Source organism: Glossina fuscipes, unplaced genomic scaffold, assembly GCF_014805625.2.
Source record: "Glossina fuscipes isolate IAEA_lab_2018 unplaced genomic scaffold, Yale_Gfus_2 1, whole genome shotgun sequence".
Lineage (NCBI taxonomy): Eukaryota > Metazoa > Arthropoda > Insecta > Diptera > Glossinidae > Glossina > Glossina fuscipes.
In genome coordinates this window covers 25,076,989-25,097,427 of record NW_023998415.1, presented here as the reverse complement: position 1 = coordinate 25,097,427, position 20,439 = coordinate 25,076,989, and the positions used below count along the sequence as shown (strand labels likewise).

Here is a 20,439-nt window from a genome sequence, read left to right as displayed (position 1 = left end):
AAAAATAAATATATTCAAGAATGCCGGTCCACAAGTAACTAGCATACAACTACCTTATCATTTAAACAATATTGTATCTACATACATACATATATATATATATATACATACGTATATGCGTTGTTCATATTGCATTGCAAAGGGAAAATCATTGTTTTCACATATAGAACTCAATTACGTTTACCGTATCGTATGCTTTTTATTGTACTTCTGAGCAAATATGTTGAATGCGATGCAAGCGATGGGTATGCAAGATTCGTTCTGGAACGTTATAAGTTTTTTTTATTTTTTTATTATTTATTTCATTGTATTTTTAGCAGCTACTACACCACACCAACACAAAACTCTTTTGATAGTATTTTTATTTCAAAAGCTCTCTAAAATTTTTCATTTGTGTTTTGACCCAGTTGTAAGGCGGCTTGTAATAGGCAGCTTTGGCACAGTACGTACTTCTTTTTTTTTCTATTATCTTCTTAAGGAAATGTTAACAATACCAACAGCAACGAAACTCCTCGTCCTTTTTTTATTTTGTTGTTGTTGTTTTTTTTTTTTTTTTTTTTTTTTTATTTATTTGTTAAAAGTGTTAGCAAAGAGAATCTCTTTTGTTATAAATAGACTCTAAAATTCATTCAAGATATAATGTTAAAATTCTTCTACGTTCCTATAAACGTAAAATATAATGAATTTTAAGACTTTCTTTACTATTGCGAATTTGTATTTATTTTAGGCGATTATACAAAGGGATGCCATAATAATGATTGTGACGACTGGCATGATAAAATGCTAACCTTTAGCTGCAAGCTATAAAACTAACAATCACACGACATGCGTCCGACAACTACCGTTGACTTTCTTATAATAGGCCATCGAAAGCTTCAAATAAATAGCATACAAATACATGGTAGATGCAGATATTTATCATATAATTTGCAAAAATTACTTCACTGCTGGTATATTAAGGTCGTTTTCTCTTTAAAATACGCTGCATGTTTTGCTTAATAATATGCCGAATATCACATTCGCAAATGCATACCGTGACGTGGGACGAAAAAACCTATAATTATGGAAGATTTCACCAATGATTTTTTTACCGTTTAGGTTATAATTTAACCTTACGGACAACAAACGATGACTTTCAACAGCTTCAGCAAAAAGAATCCCTACCGCAAAAACTATGCTTTTTCAGCATATAGCTCGGCATACGGTTCACAATTCGACTAGATTTTATTATTTTTAATAGGCCGAACATCAAACGGACATACACACAATATTATTCGTACAGGCATAAAATATTAGTTACTCATTTTCTCGAACATAAGTTTCTTCTTGCCAACAGATATTCGTCTAAATACTTCTAAAACATGAAAATGAAATCGTCGCTCGTAAAGCGAGACCTATTTATCACTTTATACATTTTACGCTCCTGCGATCTTGAAGGCTAGGAAAGATAAACCTCGAGAGAGAAGAGGACCTTAATTGGCCGCTTAACCCCAAGATAACTTGATAACTCAATCATTTTACAAGACGAAAGGTAATGCTTTAGGCAGCATATAGCTTGTGCTTCGATCCTCCATATAACCTCGGCTCGAAAATCGTTATTATGCGTGAAGAAATATTGACATAGCGCAGCTCGTATTATGGTTTCGTCCTAACTACTAACACAGTATGTACGGTAAGAAATTCGTTCTCTATATCTGCGAAAGATGTGCACATCTTCCAACACAATTGGTTTACAACTTTTCAAGGAAAGATGCCCGACGGCAGTAAGACCTTATCGATGCAATAATATTGCAAACTATGTAAGCGAAATTGGATTGTTTTGCAAATCATTGAATTTGAAGTTTAAAAAAAAGCTCTTAGAAGTTGGGCATAATTTCAACATTAGCCAATTAACAGGTTCACAGGTACTTTCGAAAACTTACCAGCTTATTATCGAATACATTTCGCATTAAAAATTTTGAAAATTTTAAATATTAGTTGAAAATTCATTACAACACAACATTTGCTTATGGCCTTTCTCTCTCTCTCTCTCTCTCTATCTCTCGCGCTCTTACTCTCGCGCTCTTACTCTCGCTTTTCATCAAATTCCTTACCAAAATGTGAGCACATTTCGTTTCTATTCCATCTTCATCAGGCAGTGTTCATCGTAAGCCCAAACAAGTAAACAATAAAGCCAATTAAACGAACGGATTAATACAATAACAAAGAGAAATATGTAAATATTTTTCAAATGAAAACCCACCCATCCAAGGAGAAGCAGAGAAACCACAGTGAATTCAATTGCTTGAAGTAGATCTCATTAACATTTAAATTACTAAGAGCCTGTTACCCATTCCTATCTAAAAATCCTTCAGTATCTTCTCCATGTATGCATGTATGTATGTATGTATTTATATATGTATGTATGTATAAACAATACCAAGAATTTATAAAAGAAAAGCTACAGAGTAAATAACAACCGACGACCAACATTAAGCGTACACATATAAGTAGTAGCTGATGTAATCAATTCAGGTTTAAGCATACAAGTGTAAACGTTAGAATTTTCGAGTTTACATACTATACATTTTTTGTATATAATTATGTATGCCCGTAATGCATGTAGGTGCGCTTATATGAATTACATGCATAACAATGCATAAAAAAAAAAAAGTGTTTCTTATGTTGGCTGACATGTATACCAAGTGCAACTACAAAAATATCTCTGCTATATACAGATTTGTAAATAGACGCTTACATTGCTATTGTGTGCCTGTTAAAAGCATTTTAACTCATTGTCGTTTTCAAGGCAAACCGTTTCGGTCCGCTTCAAATTGTTTACGCAAATAAACTCGAAATGCTTTAGTATTGTTTGGCGTAATCGTTTTCCTTTTTTTGGCAGTTAACGGCAAGTGTTGTTGTACATTTTGATGCCACGTCAGTGGCACGTTATTTTTTCCGTGATGGCTATTCTTTTCATGTTTTTCTATGACCAATAACATTAATATTTTTCGTTAGATATTAAATCATGTCCTGCCAACTTTTTAAAGTACCGTCCTTATGAAAATGTAGAAGACTTTCTCGTCTCCTCAGTTCATTGATATGAATAATTTCGTAGCACTTAGTCAATCTGTTCTTTTCGCGGCAGAAAGTATTTTGATAGCTCCCATTATACTTAAGCATTATGCCGAAGTCGTTCCGTCCGTACATTTGGCAAACATATAGAATGACGTGCATTTAAGTCAATGCGAAAATTCGTGAGAAGAGAGAGTAAGCAAAATTTAATGATACTTTGAATGTAAGAGATAAGAAAAATGGTGAGAAAGACTGAGGAAGAAAGCAGAAACAAGTCGCAAATTGCAACGTGTGCATAAAGAATCCTTTTAAGCAAAGTTGTGTTTTAGAAATGATTAATGAACGCAATATCGTTACAAAGACATTGGCTTCCAAAAATGTTCCGATCTGGTAAGCTAGTCAGGAGTGCTGTCATTTAAATCAACGATTAACTCAATTCTGATCTACGCTTTTGATGCACTTATGCAATCTAATTGAAACCGCCATCATGTGCTAAGCCCCATTAAGCCGTATTAAGGGAGATGATAACATTCATCGCAAAATCGTTGTGTGCGTGTCGAGCTGTTCTTTTCCCTCGGCAACTTCATTCAAAACCAAACATTTTCGCGTTTCATTAAGCCGGCCACGCCCGATTTCTTTTTCTTCTCTTTATCCATATTTACACGTTTAGGCGACATCACCTGAGCATGACTGGTTATATTGAAAAAACACAATTCAGTTCAAAGAGAAGATTTAATTTCAAATGGAAAAGTGTCTCTCAATCCACCAGGATTCCGTTTCCTCTTCATGTCAAAACAAATTTCGTTGGCCTTTCTAATATCATAATTATAGGAATTATTACTGTTGAGGCGATATGGTAGCATGAAATTTAGAAACATCTCGTAGAATGTATTAAATCAAACATATTTTCCATAAATATTCTAAAAACTTGTCATCAAGGCAACGGTTTATATCGTATCCACCCACCTATCCTATACCTCCAAAGTATATTAAGTTCTGTCTGTGTAAACTACAGGTCGCAATTTGTAAGATATTTTAATGAAAGTCTATTGGACTAGTTTTGGCTCAAGGACGAGCACTATTGGAAATGGTTGCAATCGTACCACTTTCTCGACTACTTCTCATGTACCGTCTGGTTTCGAAAAGACGACATACAGATAACCGTAGCAAAGGCATTGTGTAGGGTATTTAGTAGGGTATCTTTTTCATCTTGAATTGGTAACAGATTCAATTTTGTTTTTGTTTCATAAAGTTATGCTTATCCCTTAACATATATTTGTATAATAGTAGCGTTCATTAAAATCCCATAAGGAAATTTTATTACTTTTAATAATATCATTATAATAATAATAATAATAATAATAATAATAATAATAATACGAGAACCAACATTCTCCGAGTTACTTAATAATAATTCATTTATTTGGTGTGTAAAAAAATAATTTTCTGTTTGTTAATAATAATATGAAAAGTTTGAACTTTAACTGTTTTCCTGTTAAAAGGCAAACAAAGTTAACAAGGAATTCATTAAATAATTATTATTATTACGTTAAGGAGCAGATAGCATATGTTAATGGATAAATTTATGCATACCTATGCATATATAAAGTTTTATTAATTGAAAATTTCCAATGATTGCACAGATAGACAAGCAAGAGAAAGTTTCATTGTTTGCTCATTTCGTTCGATCCTTAGTAATACTGTTTGCTTTATACGCGTAGCATGCAAATTTCCGCACTTACATATGCGTAACGAGTTCTCAATGTTATCTGCTTGCGCGCATGCAAGACAAAGAGAAAGAAAGCTTTCAATTTAATTGCCAGACGTGAAGCATAAACTTAATATTAAATAGCATGGTTAGCCAGCATCCCCGACCGACCTGACCTCTTCGTTCTTAATGTCAATCATAATCAAGAGTTAGACTTCCCTAAGCAAATGTATAGACAATTTATTACATATTGCTTTATGCCTACAAGTAAATGTAAATTTAATGACCTCTCCTTGTACGCTTGCATGCTTGTAAGCTATGCAAGGAATATTTAATTACATTACATATGTACACTTCTTCTTGTCTTTTAAATGAATTGAAGAAAAATTATTTTAACCAAATGTAAATCATTGCTGCGTCCCCTAACCCCTTTTGTTACAACTGAATGATAGCCCGTCTGGGTCTTTTACCCATGATGTTTTCCACTTGGGATTCGCAAAATAACTTCACTCTTTATCCTTAGTAAGCGTAGGAAGCCTGCTTAGAAGCCTCTTCATCTGCTTTTTGTTCTAATTTTCGATTTTCTCATTTATCGCATCCGTTGGGCACTTGCTGATGGGCCAATAAAATGTCGTAAACATCGACTTTTAAATGTTTCTTAAATCCACATTTTATACTTATTCACTCGGTAACTAAGGCTGTGTATAATTATATAAAGCCAAAGAATGCTGCCAAATATGCTACACGAATAGAAAAATATGCCCATGCATCGCATAAAATCTAGCGATGAGCTAATAAAACTCTTTGTCCCAAGAGCCAAATAAAATGCAATGCGGAAGCAAATCGATACGCAACCTTATCGTTTTTGTTAAAGAAATGACCACCAATTTACGAATCATAAGCACTCCTAGTGCACACACAAGTCTATACATGTGCCTGTGTATTTCAGTTTAATAAAATTAAAAGAAAAACAAAAAAAAAACGCTTTAAAAATTTTGTTGAAAATCATTTCAATTTATTTATTAGACTAGAGTGTAATATAAAAAGTTATCTTGGCAATTATGTTTTTGTTTGTTGGTGTGTTGTTAGCTAAAACCAAACATCAACCTTCAATTATTTTTTAAAATCGATTGCCTGAAAAGATGCAATCAATTTGTTCACTAAAAATAGTATAAAAGCAATTCAAGGGCATCTCCTTTATCGCTTCGTAAGTGTAATAAACTTACAAAACACATACAAACACAGTTGCTTACAGGTTTTTGCCAACAAACCATATAAAGTGGATTTAAAAAAAAAAAAAATGCTTTTTTACTGAGCATCTAAATGTCGATAAACGGCAGACAGCAATACTAGACAATAACGAGACTCAAATATACACATATCGACACACGCACGCATGCACACCTAAGTGAATTGATGTCATCTTTTCAAAGAGTGCGTACATATTTTCAAAACATAAAAATTACTTAAGGATACAAGTGTAAGAAAGAAAAAAAACACATATACCAATAGATAAGTGTGTGTGTGTGTGTATATGTATGTGTTCTGTTTGGCATATACATACACACATAAATATATTATTTTGGTGAATTTCAAAAATAATTTCTTATAATAATTCGTTGAAACACACTTAACCGTCACGCAGACATATGAAAGCCAAGCTTCCTTCTTTGATTGCTTTTTCAATTATGTAAATCGAGTTTATCTTAGTGTACACTTTCAAGCCCATAAGTAACATATAAGCAAATTGTTCGTCATTACCTCCAACTAATGCGATTCTTTCAACAAATGTTTATAAAATTAAATATGAAAAAAAAAAAAATTTCTTTTACAGTTTTCTGCCGAAAAGGATATCTAAAAATAGAAATGATTTATGTACAAATACAGGGCTGTTCCTTTTCTTTTAAAAATGATTTATTGTAAAAATGACCGCCTCAAGACTTCTGCAAAAATTCAGTCGTGGAACCTCAATTTTTTGGCCACTTTTCTACATAAATCTGCTCTCTGTTTGATGAAGTAAGCCAACGTTCCAACATAAGCCCAAAGTAAAACGTCACATATCGCTTGATTTTTCTGACAAGTTCGCACGGGCGCTTTTGAACGATGCACGATCATTGATTTCGCTGAAGTCGCATATCCTCAACGCCAATATCACTAACTTTGCACTATAAGAAAACAGTATTCATGTTTCTGTAGAGTTCTCGATTGACGGTAACCACTTGCGATTCTCATGTTTAAAGTGCCCACAAGCCACACTCAAAACGTCATCTTTGTACAAGTAAAAGTCCTTCAGAGATATCACACGCGTTTTCCTTGCACCAAAGGGACAATAATTCTTATTTGCGAAGTCATTTAACCAATTATAAGCTTCGTCCCATATGCATGAAACGTTACCGTGGATTCATTCTTTTCGTGGCAAGGTCCAAACAATGTATTGAAAAAAAATTTTTATGTAAATCTTAATGAAAAGCATGTTGTATTCACGTTTGGCTTCGAAACCGGAATATGTACGGTCTTACATGCTTGTGTATACACACATGAACACATTACTGCCAAACGAGGCTGACCAATGGATACAGAGGAGCCTAGGTCGATACAGAAAATGATTATAAATCGATCGGTATAACAAAAGGCGCATCTGTCTTAGGCTCTTCTTCTTGTTACGCGCACACGCACAAGGTTAATATATCCTGTACGACAAGTGGTTTAAAGCATCAAAATATTAAGTGTTTATTTTAAGGAGATAATCATCTCGAGTATGTATAAACCGGTAGGAGGTAGGGGAAGCTGTTCACGAATTTATAATAATTGCTATAACCGCAACCGATATTTCACTCCCTCATCCTCATTTAATCGCGACTTTGTCATTTTTGAGTTCGGCCAGAAGCTTTCCCATGGCCCAGTATCAAAAATGATACTGAGAAAATTCTATTGTCTTTTAAAAAAAGCTATAATCATGTACGCATGCGTTAATTCGTAACAAATTATATAAATTCGGAGCTGAGATTAAGTTCAGCGTACCTACTACTCATATACTACCATAAATGCCTCGCAACATTTCATTATTGTAAAGTTTGAGCATCAAGTTCAACATTCATTTTAATTTAATTAACTAACCTGCTCCTCAACTTTCTGTATTTTTGAGACATATGCGAAAGCACAAGCAACCATGAGTAGCATATGCTAAAATATTACAACAAATTGTGCGTACATACAGGTCTTACATGCTCTGTGCTTCGGCTTCTGACTTCTACTTATCAACAAACTGTATAAATGACACCTATTAAAATTTTAAATAATTAAATAAATTAAATAATAATAAATATACCCCACTGAGGCGGAAGTTCAATAATGGATGCCCGTAACAAAAAAAAAAAAAAAACATATATGCTTTCGACAGATCGCAGACAGCTTCCCTGGCAATTGTAAGACTACGCATAGCATGTGTAAGAACCAAAGTTACTAATTTTCTACATCCACCACATCCAAAATTAGAAGAAAAAAAAGAATAAAATTTTGATACGCTATAATACCAAATAGGCGCGAGCCAGTTTTCACATTTTTATACAAAAAGCGCAGTATCGTCGATAGGATATACGTGGAAATCTGTGAGATAGAAGGAATGGGACGGGCAGACAGATATGCCTATATCGATTTAGAAATGTACATGTATGCATATGTCAACAAATACATAAGTATAAGTACATGGGTGCACAAGTAAAAAAATGCTCTTGTTTCGAAAAACGCTCTTAAATTAAGGAGAAGCATAAAAAGTAGTAGTAGTGGTAGTTTACACAAAGCATACGTCATCGCTACTCACACATTTTTTTCCATCCTCGGGGAACATTATGTGTACTACGCCTTAAATCTGTTACCATTTCGTCATGAACCATTTAACGAGCCATTTTTTTCAGGCCTTCGCATAAGCCACAAAGCGGAAGGAGCCCAAGTCTGGTAAGCATGCCGCATACACTAGCCTTTTCCAGTTGTGTGTTTTCGACATGTCATCAATCAATTCTACCGCGTGAATAAATGGACGAATGTCATATAAAAACAAAATTAAGCTTGTGTTGCCTTCCTTGATATTCTGATCGTTTTTTCGATAGCAAACAGTTCAAATCAATTAATTGATTGCCTCTGGTATTAATTATTTCACCAAGCTTTAGCAGCTCATATCGGTCTTGTTGAATGATACGCTTGGGTCTACCCATGCATTTTTATCTTTGGTGTCCTCAAAACACATTAACCTTTCATCCCTAATAGTGATGAAATGCAAAAGCGAACCAAATGCTGCAGGCAAATCTTTCTTATTTGGAAGCTAATTCGATGTTATCTTTGTTCTTGGAAAAAGTATTTCTACATTGTCCTATATGTTTATATTGCGATTAGTTATGTTTACCAGATGAGCAAGGTAGTGTTAGTCATTGGTTTCTTAAATGACCATTTCAAACTTGCATATTTGATATATATCATATATAGTTAATAAGGTCGGTTTTCGGCAAATGTTTCGACAAAATCTCACCATCTTGCAGTGATGAATATAAAAAATGTCCCCATATATTATAGGAATAAAACTTACCGATACCTGTATGAAAATGTAAAGAATCGCTGTAAACAATATCGAAATTTTACTTATTTCTTCCTGGTTTCTTTTGAGTTTCTCTCTTTTCTCCCTTGCTTTAACAGATAACATGGGTATAAGAGAGTCAATCATAGTCTAATATATGTCCACTTTTCTATGCAATAAATAAGTACGATATGCATACGTAAAGTCTTCGCGCATAAAATATAATTGTGTTTTTTAAGCTTTTCAAAGCATATCTTACGGCAGCTACATTATATCATGATTTTAAATGAAAAGGGTCATCTTGCTTAAAAACAACTTAACATTATTAATGCAAATAATTAAGATTTATTGTTTTGGGTTTAAGATTTTTCACGTTAAAGAGCTCATTTACAAGACGCATATTATATAGTGTCGTCTTGTATACGTACATACATTGATATATATGTGTATACGAACATAATAACCAGAGGGAGAATATTGCCATTCATTTGTGCACCATGTTGTTGGTTATAAACAATTAGATTTTGCATGTTGTAATGCCATAACAATAAAATAATTATTGTTGATTGTTGTTGTAATTTGTAGTTTTTTTTTTTTTTTTTTTTTTTTTAGTATAACCCTCTACCCCTCAGATTGTGCCTATTGCAGTTGTCATGGAATTTAAGGTATATGTGTTATACTTGAATGCATGAAAGTTGTTGTATTATAGATTTAAGATAAAAAAAAAAAAAAAAAAAAAAAAACAATAACAACAACAACGACAACGACAATAGCAAGTAAATTTATGTTTTTTTCTATCGGAGTAGTAGATGTGCATGTGAACTGTAAATGTTAGCTACAAACTGTGAATGTTTTCGTGTTATTTTTTTTCTTTTCTCCCCTAATATGTTCTACTTAAAAACAATATAATGGCGTCTTTCTGACGTCTGGTTTGGTTTAATTTAATTGTTTATTTTTTGTGTTTTCCTCTTTTCTCTACGCTTTTCATGGACATATAAAATGTAATGAAAGATGTTTAGAAAGTGGAATAGTGTACCTAGGATATACAAAACATTCTCTGTACAGCTTGCTTTTATTTGTCAGTGGCGGCAGGAAGCATATCATTTTCATTATTCCATTTGTAACGTATTGATCTTATAAACTTACCGAGAGTGTTCAGATTTCGCATTCAACTCGACTATCTATACGCCTTTATACGCGCTGATTCATTTGTGCTTAAGTCAAGTTATTGCTACGCTCCTACCTTGTAATCCGTCTATTTTATCAATCATCTGTCTCTTCCTCGTACCTTTCTGCCCTTCTTTTGCCATCTCGTTTGCCTTTTTCGCTGCCTGTATGCCCTTTCGCTCGTTAACTTGTTCATATATTTGTCGGCCTACTTGCTCTTATTTCCTTCTTTTTTTTTATATGTCGTTCTGCTCAAGCGGAAAAGCATGTTAAATAAAGTCCTGAAGTTCGTATAAAAATAATGGATTTCTTTTTCCCCAAACTAATATATCATCATCATCACTTGCGATCGCGGGGTCTTTTGTCCGTCTATCTGTTCTCCTATTCCATTCACGGATGGCACGACAAAGAGTTTTAAAATGACGGTCATCTGTTTGCCAGCAAAAATTAATCATTTATTACCTACAACAGACAATAGATCTAATATTTTACAAGGAATGTTTAAGTGTTCAGTTTCTTTGCACCGTTTCAATTGGTGATCTGTCCATCCTTACGATTGCTTTTGCGTGCCCTTCAAACTCCATGTCGTTGTCTGTCCCTTTGCTTTCCCCATTTATATATACTTTAATCCACCGGCTGTTCTTCCGTCCTTCTGTCCTTCGACAAATGCGTTCATCTGCACACACGTGTCTATCTACCATCCTGTGGAGCAGTTTGTCTGTTGGTGAAATTTCCTAGTCGCAGAACTATATCTCTGACTTAATGATCAGTTTTAAGAATACTGCGCTTATAATTGCTAATGAACCGAAACAATTCTAAAAAATACACGGAAGCATTTAAAAATGCATTCAAATGTAAATATATGCTTATGTACATATATACATATGTGCATACTTTTAACCGACCGTTGGGACATTCAAATTCCATATAATTCCCGTAACATAGAAGTTTCTTACTTGCTTACTAGTTTTTCTTCATCATATTATGATACGTGTAGAGGATGTTCGTCAAATGGAATTTGAGGAAAGGAAATCCAGTGTCCCAAATCTACTGGGTTTACTTAAGCGAGCCTTTTTTTTTTTTTCTTCTATTTACAATACGTTAAGAAATGCTCTTTTTCATAAGTAAGGATGACAGCATACTAGACAACCATAACTCACACATATGGATCAGCGTAACTTTCTGTATAAGACTCTAAATCAATTTAATCAACCATATTAGCCTGTAGGCCCTTTTGTAAACGAATCTGACTATCTGTCCACTTGCCTTTTGTCTGTAATTGGAACTCATAGAATCGTTAAATAGTGAAGGAAAAAAATCGAATTCGACATTTGTGTTCTTCATTGATGGTCCGATGAAAAGTTCCCGCTAATGAACAAAATCGTATATAATGCCTAGCGCAAATATTCGCCAAAGCTACCTTCACTTCAGTCTACGTATATTGGGTGCATAATTAAATTATGAGCTTCCTTGCATTAACATTTATTTCAATCGATGATTCATGACATGCCTACCAGAGAAAAATAGGATCCGTTCTTAGATATATAATCAAAAAACGAATTATACGTTCGGCTCAAAAGATCGGCGCGAAGTAAACAGTACATCGAAAGTAAAAATAGCTTAAAATCTAGTTTTAAACCTAGGGCGAAATGGAGGATCACAAATAAAAAATTGTCCCAAGATGAGTCACGCAGTTTCTCAAGTTATCACACATTTACGTAAAGCAAGCTGCTCGAGTAAATTTGTATGAAGAGCAGAAGCATATATTGTAAGGATCAATATTATTTAGCAATGATTTAGTTGAAATGTTGCTCGAATATTATGCATAAAATAACGTGTAGTATACAAAAATATGTTGAATCAAGAATGGAAAATAAACAAAGCAAAAAAAAAAGCAGAGAGAGAAAGAGAGAGAAAACGTAATTTTTTTAAATTTAACTAACATCACAATTGCGTTTTAACTGAGTTTTTCAGGTATTCGACAGATTTCCTTGTGCATTTATTTATTTCATATACTAGAGGAAAAATAACAGGGATTTGATTTTTTTTTTTTTTTTTTTTGTTTTTTCTTCGAAAACTTCTTCCGTAAGTGAAACGGTTGTAATTTAAATTTGTATGTTAAACGCTTTTCTTTTTGAAATAAATAATGATGATGTTGCTGTTTTTGTTAGCGACCAATGTCAAGTTTCAAATATCACTTACATAGGAGGTACGAGAACAATAACAATAACAACAACAACAATATAAATAAGAACAATGGCAATATTATTCAAATAACTTACGGACATAGCTGGGACGACATTAAAGAATCACAATTTTGCAAAATATTTAGGGCATGTTTTAATGTATGCAAATGTTTACATATTATAAGCATACACATACATACACATATCTATATATTTGTATATGCTTATACATACGTTTGTTTATGCTTTACTTTTGCACACAAAGTTTATTTTACTGCTAAATATTGACATTAGTTGTCGGTTTGTCTGTTAGCGTCATGAATAATTGATTATCTTTATGTTCCTGTTTTTGTTTGTTCCTTATATTTGACAAGGACTCCGAAATGTCAGTAAAGTGAGCACAACATGAAGTAAGTAACAAATAATAACGATAATAACAATGATATTAATAAACATAATAAAAATAATATTACACGTAATAATAATGAAAATAATCATAATGATGATGACGATGATGACGATGATGACGATGGTGATAGTAAACATAATAATAATAATAATAATAATAATAATAATAATAATAATAATAGTAATAATAATAATAATAATACAAACATACACCGTAAAGGGCAACACCTTCCTTACGTTTTACGAAAAAACATAAGATTCGATGACTAATCAGACTATCGTGTACAAGTCGCAAACAATCGCGAACAGTTTATATTACCAACGCATGAGAAATAATATTATGATAAGCGGACAGAAACGATGCAAAGACCAAATTACAACGGATGCGGTCATCATCGGCCAAGCTGAACATAACCAAAGCAATTTAAATATGGTTTACATTGGGTACAAGAACACAATTGACTCGATGCCGCATAACTACTTGATACAAAAATCTTCCGAGTGTACTTTTACAGCATTTAGAGAAGGGTTGGTAACGATACCGTCAACCAAGCTAAACGCAAAACACAAATGTACCGTTATCAATACATGGGCTATATCAGTATGCAGCCACCCTTTTGGAGTAGTGAGATGGGGTTGCACGAATCTAGGTAAAGCAAAGAGAGCAATAATATAATAACTATCATGTAAAACGCAAAGCTAAATAGGGAGACAATGCACCGTGGCAACTCGGCGAAAAACTTAAGGACATATTTTAGGTGGCAAACAGGATGCCCCATCATAGAAATATTGGCGCAAATAGATGAAAATTACAGGCCATCAAATTTACGTAGGAGCATCCGTGAGATGCCAAGTAACGTGTTCACTCGCATACAGATCTTATATAATTGGACCCAGAAGCATTTACAGTGCAACAGGACCATAGAGTACATATCAATAGTTCATCAGAGGGGAGCTAATCTTTGAAACGGAAAGATTTGTTGTTGTTGCTATACAAGATAAAGTAATATCCATACGCCATTACCAAAGGCAAAATAGATTGAGGCAAGAAATAGAAACAAACTGCAGAAGCGGTATAGAAACGGTATAGACCATACTACTAAACGAAAAAACTAAGCATGCACAACAATATATGCAAAGCAGTGAACCAGGCATTGGCGGAGAAATACAATATACAAACAAATACCGCAAAGCCGATATTACAAGTACCAGCCAGCGACGGAAAAAGAAAACCAGAAAGCCATGATGTACGAAGACAGACAGGTCGTAACTAACGGTTAAATAAGTTAACGTCAATAAGCGGTATGTAGTTGCACGAAATTGGCAGAACAAGACGACCGATATTATAGATACTATAATCCCACGCACATAAAACGCACAAACACCGTACTCCAAAAAGATTACCAAATAGACGGAACTGGCTCAAGAGATAAAAGTTATAGACAATATAAGAAAAGTTACAATCACTCCTATCGTGCGGGATTAGTGCCAAAAACTGCAATAAAGAGCCTTAAGTACTTCGAGATTCATAATGTACTTGAGAAGGCACAGAAAGCACTGCTACTCTCTATAGCGGCTTTGACGCGTGCATTCCTGCAACACCAGTAAATACCGTGGCTAGAGTATAATTAAAAATAGACCACAACAGTGTCCAGAGAAAATTATGAAACAGCTGAGCCCAACTCCTTGGGGTTAAACGCCCGGGGATAGATAAATTCCCAGCCGTGAGCTGATAATCTTCCAGAGATCTCAGGCAGTTTCAATGCGAAACTGTCTCAGAACTAAAAACCAAGTAGAGTTGTGGTCGCAAGGCAATGTTTTGCTCACATATTCCCAAGGCGGCTCTAATTAATCGAATTAATAACAACGACAATAATAATAATGTAAAGAGCCATCTAATCAGGTTTGGTTTGCTTCTTAAATGCATCTCTTTGTCGAGAATGTTTAAAAGCTTGCAAATACAATTGTCATGCTTTTCATGTGTTTCCTCATTATTACCTCGTAGCACTTAGATATTTGAAATTGTAAATGTGTTGCCTTTCATTCATGTCAAACGAATATAAACTAACAAACAAGCAAAATGAAAGAGAGACAATATAATGGCAAAAATTATCATCATTTTCGCTACTAAATGAGTATCTTTGTAAACTTGCGGCACATTGCAGAACAAGTGATAAGTTAACTAGTCCACGCCTAAACATCAATGCGTGTATGCACACTAATAAGCGTACAGTGAAGAACTTATGAATAATGAAATTCTAAACGAATATAATAGACTCGAATAGAGTGGAAGGCGAATGAAAAATGAAAAGAGAAATTTTGCGCAAAATGTATCTAAATGAACTTAATGTTTAATATGATAAATAATTTTAAGACGATATTTGCGTGATTTGGAAAGAATTTTCGAGAAAAGTCAATTTCTTCATCGAGTATAAGTATTTTGTCAAGAACGTTAAAATTCAATGGATTCAAACGCTCAATGATCTAACGAGTTGTCCTTCGACGGTTTGCTTCAATTATTGCCTTTAGCTTTTGGCTTTATCTGCTCAACTCGGTGCCTTCCAGAACGAGCGTCGAAATGAAACGCGTTCTATCCATTCATCGTCCCCACCACACGCACCCAATTTTTTTTTTTTTTTTTTTACTTTAACTTTTCGCTAATAATACACATAAAGTACGATGGCTATGCTGCCTGCGACTTTCAATCAAATTGAATCAATTAAGATTTTCCACACACAAGCATCGGATATATGAAGACAGTAAGTGGATAGATACATTAATTGAAGTAAACCGACGAAGGGCAACTCGTCAGATCACTGATTGAGTTTAACAGGCGCGATTTAGCATTGTGACCAGTCGCTAGTCGTAATAGGAAATCGTGTGTCTGCTTATCACAGTATCAGATATGATGTTCCGCATCAATAGCATCAAAGTAACACTATTCAGTATCAATTTTATTAAAAAACACGATTCGTAAGCTACAAAAACCACAAAGAAACAATGCCTTGTCATTTGTTACGCCTCTGTTATGTAAATCTATTGAATTCTGCTCGGCTTAATAAAATATTTATACACTATAAATGTGATGGGTTTTCCTTGGGCCAAAAAGCGAACTTTGCTTCGGCATCACCCAAAGTATCGAAGAAAAAATACACGGATTCACTTATTCTAGTTCATTTCGACAGTCACCATGTACAGTTACTTAACTTAAGGCATAAAAAATGTAAAGGGTACAAAACATTGTGTTTAAAAAAAAAAAAAAAAAATCATTCAACAAATGCATTTATTTGAAAGCGAAACGAAATTGGAACAATAGAAAACTGAACCATATATATATATATATATATGTAAATGACTTCTTATACAATAGGTTAAGTTAGCGTGGATTTTTAAACTTATTAAGTAATATTGTGTAAGGATATAAGAAAGTCGATCACTATTGCTATGATCTGTCAATGTGTTAGAATGAATAAAGGAAAACCCAATGTTAAATGTTTGGATTCTCTGGTAACTTTGTTATCTGTTTTTCTTTGTGGTTAAAATAACAAGGAAAGGCATGAAAGCTAAAATGCATTTAAGTTAGTTGTCGGCCGCTTAGACCAAACTAAAGTGTATGTGGCTTATTTATTATAAAAGGAAAATGTTATTATCAACAAAGTTGCTTTTTATGTTATAAATGCGGTTATCTCGAAGAAACCAGTCAACACTTAAAGCATATAAAAGCGTTGCTTTATTGCACACATACACACACGGCTGCGACCGGATCTTTCATACCCATTACCGATATTCTAAGAGAAACGGAGTTAAAAAGAGGAGAAAACTAGATTTCCATAGTCTATAATAAACTGGACGAGTGGGGCTGCTTTCTTCTATATCTATTCTCGCGAGCATGGTTACGTTTACCACAGGAATTAGCAAACAGATCGACAGATCGACAGCCCGACAGACCGACTGGCAGATATTTCCACTTACTCTCAAGCTGCTTTCTGGCTGCTGTGAAAGTTTTCATAAAAGAATGAAATTTCAATATTCTACCAGATTGAGTACGCGGGACAGATTTTGTCCATTTTTATGTAGACGCTGCAAAGCTACTAATAGAATACAAATCCAAATTTTTATTGTTATATCTGTGGCAGCTTATAAGCAGCAAGCATAAGAAAAGCAAATTTTTTCCATTTTGGACAAAAAAGTTGATCACAATTTATGTTGTACGCTCGACGTGTCCCTTGAGCAATTTAATCCCATTTTCAATATCAACCTGAGTGCGAGAACTTTCGCACGCGAACTTTCGCTTGCGAAATTTGAAGGCGATAGTTGCACATTTGCGGCCACAGATAGTGCACAGAGAGACAATCAGACAGACAGACGGGCGGACAGTAATGCTTCCATCACCTAAGAGTTTGACGCTCCTCAAGACTATATACACTTTGTGGGGCCGTTGAAGATTCCTTCTGGGCGTTGCAAGCGTTCTGAACCTCACGGAAAGATCATAAATAATTTAGCCAAATTTCCCTAAGAATGTTGTTGCTTTGATTTACTTATTTTCTTTGTATAGTGTCACCGATTATCGTATTCTTATCTTAAACTTTAATTGTTTCATTAATAGGAAGCTCTTGAACGATATGAATATAAACTATGTAAAGATTTCTTCCCACATATGATATGCTATACGTACACATGTATATAAATATATATATATATAAATATATGTACTCGTATGAAAACAATTTTATATCAACATGCGAATACTTGACATATAAAATAAAAGAAAATTCTTTGGTACTGAGTACCAATATAAGTATGAGTATAGCGTGTCTAAGACTCTTTAAAGAATGTACGATTTTTTTCTCTTTTTGCGAATGCTATTTCTCAAATAGGAATTCTTTAGATTGTCACTCAATCATTCATTCTACACTTCCGTTATTCATTCATTCGTTCATTCATACGTTGGTTGGTTCGTTCATTTTTAGTAACTGTAAGTCATTCATCAACTGTATAAATGTAAGATAAAACCTATAAAAACCCCTTTCGGTGATTATATGTCATTAGGAGTACGTAAAGTCACAAAATGTGTGACTATATATATATAGTCTATGACTATATATATATGTGTATATATATATATATATATATATATATATATATATATGTTTACCGATGCATACATATTAATATCTGCATATGTATTTATATATAAATACACTACATTTGCCAAGTAAAGGATACTAAGGCGTATAAGAAAAACTCATTGAAGAGGAAAAACAAAAGAGAATAAAACAACGAAGAAAAACGATTTAAAAAAATATCCAAGTGTTGTAATTTCCATCTAAGTTCTACATATCTATGCATACATGTACTTGGTTTTTCTTTGTTTAGGTTTTTATTTTCAACTTATCCCCGAATACACATACAGCCCGGGCTATAATAAAACGGCTAAAAGTAAATAGTTTTGTTTTGTTATTACAAGTAAAAAAAAAAAAAAAATAAGTGGAAGTATTTCACATTCTATGTACAATATTATTTTACACATATCTATGCATGGGCATGTGCCATATTGCTCTTCCCTTTTTTCCCTTTGAAAGAGTGCACACATTCACATATACACATTTCCTTATATTATGTGCAAACACAAAGAAAATGAAAACTCCAATAAAAGTCAATGTGCCATTGTTGTTGTATTGTTGTAAATGATGTATTGCGCGATATATTCATATTTACACGCAGTAGACATTTAGTCGAAGAAGTACCGGGAGGCTATACGAAAATCATTAAAAAATTCTCTCTTGCGTCAGAATTGTATTTTTGATTACCTTTCTCGAATTTTGAACCAGAGCTTTAATTGCGCTTTAAATATTCTCATAGTCTCACCAGGCACATAAGCCGAATAAGGAACTGGCTTGATGTCAGCAACAAGGCAGCTTGCAATTAGATAAGAGATTTGCATTCACTTCGAACAAGATATGCTGAAGTGTTGAAAGCATTAGCCGTAATATGTCACGACTGGGTTCGATAGGCATATTATTGCATCTACGTATTACCCAGCTGCACGTTCGATGGATAAACCATAATCAATGGCGCTGGCAGCTCTGTTTACTCGTTTCCATGCTATTGGAAGTGAGAAATGAGGTTAAATCGCATTTAACCACCAAAACAGCTGTAATTGTTAAGAAAGTTTGTATTTATGTAAGAGAATTTCACGAACACGCTTGCATGTATCCAACAAGAAACACGACATGAAGAATTTTGCGAATAATTAATCCCAAAAAAAACCGCAAATTTTGATTTACCAACGCCATCAAGTGTTCTTAATTCCAAATTAATCATATTAGTCTTTTGGAGAATGAGTTAGCAGACACGGCAGCCAAATCTGGCGCTTCTGCTCCTGCAATTACTCTGCTGGCACAATGCAACACTTTGATGATATCAAAAATATATTAGAAAAACTTGAATAAAATAATCGACAGTAATATTATTGATACTACTCGCATGGTCATCGCAATCTCTCCAATCCCCTCCAATCAAGATTAAAATACTTGCAAAAATCCTCTTTGATCATACCATTCCAATGTACTCGTCCAATTCTTAACTCTGGACAGTACGTTACGATTAGGCATATACTTTGTGAATGGCAACACTTTACTCATATTCGAAGATTAGCTTTCGGAACGTCAAGCCCGGACAGCTTATAATCAATAAAATATTTGTCTCTATTAAAACGAAAAAAAAAAGGCGAGCCGATAACGTGGATTGCTACTGCTCATCTCAATTTTTATATGAAATTTTTTTTAAATTTAATAAAAATGAAGCAGAACTCAAATCCAATTTAAGCTATGACAAGTATTTCAAGTAAATCAAGTTGTTCAATACATTTTTGAGCCAAATAGTGAAAATTTGTTAACTAACTTACGATAAAATCAATTTATTTTCCTTTTCTTATGCCTATGTTTCGTAAGATTTTTCCAACAATTTACAGTTGATCTAATCGAGTTTCGTGAAGGTTTCGAAATGATCAAGTTGGTAATAAGACTTTTCATTTCAATCAAAAAAAGTTCTTCTCAGAACTCTCAGAGCTCTCAAATCCTTCTGGCTATTGCATAGCTATACTCTTTCACCACAAGTGGGGTAGGATATATAAACAGTGTCAGGACTTTGGCTTTTCACCATATAATCTACGGAAAAAGTCCAATTGGTTCATGGATTTGTTCAAGTTCTACGCGATAAATCCAGCTCCTTCGATTGCTTAAGAAACGAAGCTCTTTCTTAGCAACTTCAATATACTCGTTTATCGTTAAAAATACATTCACATATAATAATTTTTTAACATTCACTTTCAATAACTGCACCGCCTT

The 20,439-nt window shown here is 33.8% G+C and overlaps 1 protein-coding gene across 1 annotated transcript in view; it reads right to left on the bottom strand.

Annotated features, from left to right (window-relative positions):
* The window catches only part of LOC119645186 (tight junction-associated protein 1), a 63,271-nt gene that overhangs the window by 1,364 nt on the left and 41,468 nt on the right, over nucleotides 1-20,439 (bottom strand). The window lies entirely within an intron of this gene.